The following is a 7,003-nucleotide window of genomic DNA, read 5'->3' as shown; positions in this document are numbered from 1 at the left end:
GCCTCTAAGTAATATAATGTGTAAGGGTACAATATATTCTATAAAAATCATTTCTTAATTATGTAAAGAAACAGGCACATGTCTTAGCTACTTTTCTTTCTTTGCTGGGACAAAAATACTCTACCTTCAAAGTTAAAGATGGAAGGGTTCATTTAGCTTATGATCTGTAGATGTTTCAGTCTACCATCAGCTGGCTCCAAGGTCGGGGAGCTTGTCAGAGGAGCATTGAAAGAACAGTATATGGAGAACGCAAGGTAGCAAAAGCAACAAGAGATCCTCACACCATCTTTCTGTCCCTTGTATTGTATCAGGTTACCAGAAATGGTGCAGTGCTAAGCCAATCAGTGGACTGATTTGGAAATCACCCACCGGTAGCCCTAGCACCCTTAATCCTAGCATTGTAAGTTGATTCAGTCGCATACTCTAGACTCAGCCACCTCCGGAAAGCACCCTACATATGGCCTCATGAGGCTTTGGCACAAGTTACAGACAGAGCCATAGCAGAAGAGTTTTTGCTGTCCCTACATGCCCTCCGCAGAACTGATAAAATGGTTTAAAAGGAATAGCCTAGTATAAGGGATTTCTCAGACCCAGTGTCAGAAAGTACTATGTCTGAAGTGCAGTTGAGCTATGTGAGAAACTAAAGTCATTTTGTTTTCTGCTCTTTGGCCAGCTAATGTGGTCCTTGTCTTTCTTATGGTGTTAGTCTCTCTTGTTCTTATTTCTCTCATGCTAGATTTTTCTGTTTCCTTGGGATTCACATTTATAAATCACCTTTTTAAATTTTTGAGGTCAAGAATGAGATAAACAAAGGAATTGTGCCTCTTTTTAGTGAGATGCTCAAAGCAAACTGGCCTAGAAGTCTAGATTCAGAATGCTACTTATCAGCACTGTGACCCACAATTTCAATAAATTTATTGTCTTTCTTTTCTTTCTGTTCTACATGGATTGCTTTAGGAATAGTGTGCCTCTCTAAAATTTGTCTTAAAAACTTCAATGGCCAGAAAGTTTTGTAATAGTGGTTGGAATTCAGAACACCAAGTAAGTTCTTTTTTTTTTTTTTTTTTGTTTCTCTTGAGGAAGGTTTTATGAAATTCACAGCTCAAAAATTCCTCAAGTGGAGAGGTCATGAGGAGAATACCTTGCTTCACATTATCCGACCATTTCCTACAAATTGGTGTAGAGCTGGATCTATGTTAAATACAACCCTTAGGGCTTTGTGTCCTTATCTCACTATACTCTTCAAAGTAGTAGTAAATTAATGTTTGTGGATATCTTAGTTTTACAGAGATTAAGGATATAAAGCTTGGGGTTCAGCTTTATCAGTTTCAAAACTTTAAGAAAAAATTAAATCAAATTTTAACACTAGACCTTTTTTATTTTTAAAGCTCATGTTCCTTACAATATGACACAAATTTCCATATGAGCACAGTAAGTTGTAATGCCTGGGCCTCTGTCTTGCCTTTATAAATCAATATCCTATGTCAAGGTATTTCTCAACTCTCTGCTTCTCCCAAAGCTGGGTAGGAACTCACAATTCTCACTAAAAGTAGTCTTTTTATATCTTCTCTGCCAAATGAAAAGAATTTCAGTATCCTATAAATACTAGTATTTTAATATCCAGGATTTAAAATTTCAAAATCTTTCCCTTGGTTGTAAAATTGTTTGGGACTCTTTTCACTCAGCAGCCACCAAATCTCTCCTCATGCTGTGTTACTTAATCTCTGTGGATCTTCTAGTGGGCCAAACGCTCCAGTCATGCAGGAGACCATTGATGTGCCTAGCCTCAGTAACCATGCAGGGAAAACAGAAGCACAGTACAAACAGAGGATCTGATGTCCATGATCTGAAGATAAATCATAAAAGTACACAGAACTACTTTTTCTTGGATGTAATCATATTTAATGCAAAATCTAACATAACTATTGTTTCACTTTTTCTCCTGAAGGATGACCTGGTAACTTTTCCATGGGTACCATCAGAAAAGATGGAAAATCACTTGTTGATTGGAGTTCTCTGAAAAGCGCCACCAATCTACTGGTCTTGCCTAACATTCTCCTTTTATATTATCTCACAAAGATTTTCAAGATCAAGACAATAATTTACAAGAAAAAATAAAACACTGGATGTGATTTTCATTTCTTTTCTGTGGTACTGGAAGTTGAACCCAGAACCTTACCCTGTGCTACATACAAAGACTTTAATATATTTTTAAGACATGTTTTCCTTGAGACACTCAACTTTCCAGGTTGAGCTGGACCTTGCAATCCCCTTGCCTCCACATAAATTTCATTATATACTGAAGCTTACACATCTAAAATTAGAACCAAAAATTTCACATGTCTGTTCATTGAAGGGAATGCAGAGCATATGCTTTTGTAATATCTGTACTGTGAGCTATCAGGGTAAAATGGAAATGATCAAAGGCTCAAAACTTGATTATCAGAATCAAGTGGATTGTTGGATATACTTATGTCAGCTTTACCTCAACTCTGAATTTATAAATCTCATTGCAGTGATAGTAAGAAAGGAACAATACTGGCTCTCCTGAGCAGAAAACAATCAACCAGAGGTACATCATGCAAACGTGTGTGCACCAATGTTTACAAACACACACATACTATTTATAATCTAAGGTTTGTGTTTCTTTTCTATTTTTTTTAAAGCTTAGGCTAGTTTTATTTTACAGACACACAGAGTGAAGCTATTCACAATTGACATGGTTTTCAAGAGTGGAAAAAGGATCATGATGTCAAAGTGGGAGGCAAGGGCCCAAAGCAGGGACGTTTAGGGGAAGATAACCAAGAAACAGACTTAGTTGCTTCTCATCCACAGAGAGGCAACTGTTGAACCTTAACTTTACAATCTGTAAAGGAGAGTCTAGAGTTATGCCTCCATTAGTAGAACCATGGAATGTTCTAACTATGCAGTTGTTTTGCAACAGAACTTCCAAAGTGAATATGATCTATTGTGCTTTACTTAGAAATAATGATGTATAGGGAAATCTGGGAAAAGATGTACCAAAGTGCATTTTTTCAATAACAAAACATTATTTATCTTGTAATGTCTGCTTCATGTTTCCTCTTGTAGATACCATTTGACCTACCAGTGTTTTCATGATGCTGTTGGCCTCTCTTTGTATATTTCTATATATTCACTTTTTTTTTTTTTTTTTTTTTGGAACCGGGGATTGAACTCAGGCCCTTGCGCTTGCCAGGGAAGCGCTTATTCCACTGAGCCATCTCCCCAGGCCCTAGATTCACTTCTCTCAGATTAATTTCACAATTTTTTTGTTTCCATGGACTTGTGAACCAGTAACAGATTTCCTAAACAATTATCTTAAAGAAGTATCACAGTATCATATTGATATTCTCTCTCTCTCTCTCTCTCTCTCTCTCTCTCTCTCTCTCTCTCTCTCCCTTGCTAATCTCACAAACTAGAAACAATGACTCACTTAATCAAAACTTTCCTTTGTAACTCTGAATTCTGATGGCTATCAAGCATACAAAGGACAGTGACATAATATAGGTCAAATTAAATTTGTGAGAGGGATCACGGTCAACAGATTTGTGACTCTCATTAGATTTCCATTTCTAAGGAAAAAGTAGTGAAGGGTTTTCCAAACACAGAAACACAGACATAAGATTCCTGGGGCTAAAGTATTGCAATTGAAGCAAGATTGATCAGATGTTTTCTTATTCTGCAGCCGTTCTAGAATTCATGAAGAAAAGTCACAGGTTGAAGGACAGAAGAAGGTATCCTTCCCCATTGATATCTCTTTCCTCAGCATCCTTTCCTTTCTTTGGGAGCACAGAATACAGACTCACAGTTACTGAACAATATGTCTGATCTTACATAACTGCATCTGTTAATCTGAATGACAGATTTTTTAAAGTGTATTTAGTTATTGCAGAGTCTCACTATGCAGCACTGACTCATGGTAATCCTCCTGCTTTCAGCCTCTCCAGAGCTGGGCTTATAGGTTAGCACCACTACACCTAGAATCTGGCCGACTCAGCCCACTCTGGAAGCAGGGCTCACATGGCATGTGGTGCCGGGATGAGCCGTGGTCCCTGTGCTTACCTACACATGCCTAAGCAGGCACTTTAGTCTGCTGAGCTATCTTTTGCTGGATCTGAGTAAAAGATTTGATGATAAAAATAGATATTATATCAAACATTCTTAATTAGCTATTGCTGTTTTGAAAGTCTGCAACATATGTATTATTGTATTTTATCCTGTTTCTGTATTTAGTTCTGATTTTTTGTTCTTCTTTTGTTACTTTTCAAAATTAAATTAAAATAAATAAATATCCAAGGAAGTTATCAGGCCCTGGAAGTATTCAGAGTAGTTACGGAATCCTGAGTGAAGCAGAAGTAGGAACCATGTATAGTACTGTTGTGCAAGAGACCAACAACCAGCACTGACTGTTTCCTGAATTAACGTGGTCTTGATTTCAATTTGCTGATAGAGAAGTCCCTGTCAAATTGATTCAGAAGCTACTTAAGGAGTAATAGAAAGTTGTTATCAAAGCTCTCAAAATAGTTCTAGAAATTTTTCTAGGGACCAGGGAGATGACTTAGTAGAATAAGCACTTCCTGGAAAGTGCAAGGGCCTGAGTTCAATCCCAGGTTTGGCAAAAAAAGAAAAAAGAAAAAAAAATTATTCTATAAGGCTGAAAATATTCTCACAAGATACCTTCTAAGCACACACAAAAAATTAGACAATGTGTTCTATAGAAAGACAAAAATAAATAGACCCATGCCTGAATACTTAATATATACTGTTTCATTTGAACTTTATAACAATTTTATAGAGAAGTTATTAGTTTTTTTCTTAAAACATTTGCTTTCAGAAAATATTAAAAATAATGAATTACATAATAGCTCACTCTTTTCCTTCTTCCATGGACAAAATGCCCAATATCCACAATTTAAAAGAGGAGAGGTTTATTTTGGCTCAGAGTTCAAGGAGTTTGGTCCATAGTTGGCAGATTCCAATGCGCACATGACATGGTGGAAAGCCCTATCAGAGATAAGCTGCTCCCATGAGCTGAGGGGGAGACAAAGATGATCTGGGAACAGTAATACACTAGCCATGTCCCGCCCTCAGTGATGTCCTCCTGCAGGTCTGCTGGGGCATCCATGCAATCCTGTCACCTCCCAAAGGCCCACCTGGGAACACTTGAGGCTGGAGGGATGTTCTGTATCTAGTCAAGCCACATAAAAGTTGCCTGTAGTGTGTGTAGCACACAATTTCTTTCCTCAGTCTGTCTACATAGTAGGTCAGCTCTTTACACATGACAGTAGCGAAGGTAGATAAGATTGTTATTGTGTCCAGTGACACAAAATTTCAGAAGACAAAGGAAAAAGTTAAGATCAAAGAGGGCGAATATATACATACAATGTGTAAATTGTAGATTGTGTTATTTTCCACTTTTATATGGGGACAGCCTCCATATTCTATTCTACTGTCATAATCTTGTTTAGAATGATTTTTATGTTCAATTTCTGGGAGCTATTTGTTCTTTTTAAAGAGCCATATCATCAATCAAAGAAAATCCATGAAACTTTAGAAAAGCAAACCAAATATTTCCCTGCCTCTCTGGAGCTAGGGAAATGCTCAGAAATGTACTCAGCAGGTGACATTAGCACTGGGTCAGGTCATTCTCAGTGTAGGGAAACTTTGATATACTTTTGAAATATCCAGCTACTCCCTCTGGCTATAATGTGAGAAGATGCCAAAGTTAGAAAAGAAGGAAAGAGGATTGCTTCGGGGAAATTAATATTTAATTTTAGGGTTTAAATTATCTCTGCCTTTATAGAGTTGTCTGATTCATAATTCAAATATTGAACTCAGTCAGCTTTTAATTTGTAACTGGATGTGACCCAGGGTAATTTCTTCACTGCTACACTCTCAGGGATTTAAATATTAGCATTTGTTTGTTTATGGTATTTTTAGCCTTACTTACTTTTTCATTTTTATTTTTTTTATGATATTGGCATAATAAATTAAAAATCAGGTATTACGCCTTAAACCTTGCTTTATCTTTTAGATTTGATAGGTAGAATTAATTGCTCAGCTTCTGCATCTCAATAGCCACAAAATACAAGGGATATAAAATATGCCCAGGGACACTGTGGTCTCCATGGTTCATCCTCCACTCACTGCTGAGATGCAGCTGTCCTTCCCCTAACTGAAACGTTCCATCCACGCTGGCCTTGCCTCTCTTCCTAACGTAGTTCCAGGTTGATTCCTGCTTTTGCCCTGAATTGCTACTTACTTGGACAGAATCTATTTCTTAAGATTTTCAGATATAGGCCAGCCTGATAGCTCAGAGGACTAAAGTGCCTGCTTAGGCAGAGCGCAGAGGCTGGGGGTTCCATTGCCAGGGCACTATGCCTAGCCCGCCCCAGGGTGCTCTGAGACAGCAATTGAGACTGGGCCTGGTGGGGCGTGCCTGCAATCCCAGCACTTGGGGGGCTGAAAACAGGAGCATCACTATGAGTCCCATCTACATAGTCAGACCCTGTAGAGCCTGTAGACCCTGCCCTAAATACAGAACAAATAAATAAATAAATAAATAAATAAATATGTTCAGATAGCCATGTTGTTCTTAGCAGTCTGATCTGTAGTTGAAAAATTAACTCCTCTTGGATCTCTTTCTTAGTCATGCATTTAAAAATGAGTACCACTTATTTCACATGTTTAATCACAGGGAAATTCTACTATATTACTCTACTTCAGTTATTAATGCCCTGTATCATTTTTATTACCTTTGTATGTATGTACATATGAGTGTACATATGTATGTATGTATGTATGTATGTATGACATATAGACTCTTACTGCTCCACATTAAAATCGAAGCCAATTAATTGCTAGATTAAAGAATCTTCTGAATATTCTCCGGATCATTGCCTTGCTCAACTTTTACATATAACTGCATGGCTTAACATTGTCATGTTTCCTAGCTCATCCCATTTCCCTCTCTTGATTAGTT

Source organism: Octodon degus, unplaced genomic scaffold (genome assembly GCF_000260255.1).
Source record: "Octodon degus isolate 3935 unplaced genomic scaffold, OctDeg1.0 scaffold00042, whole genome shotgun sequence".
NCBI classification, from domain to species: domain Eukaryota; kingdom Metazoa; phylum Chordata; class Mammalia; order Rodentia; family Octodontidae; genus Octodon; species Octodon degus.
The sequence above is the reverse complement of the archived record's forward strand: the minus strand, read 5'-3'. Positions refer to the sequence as shown.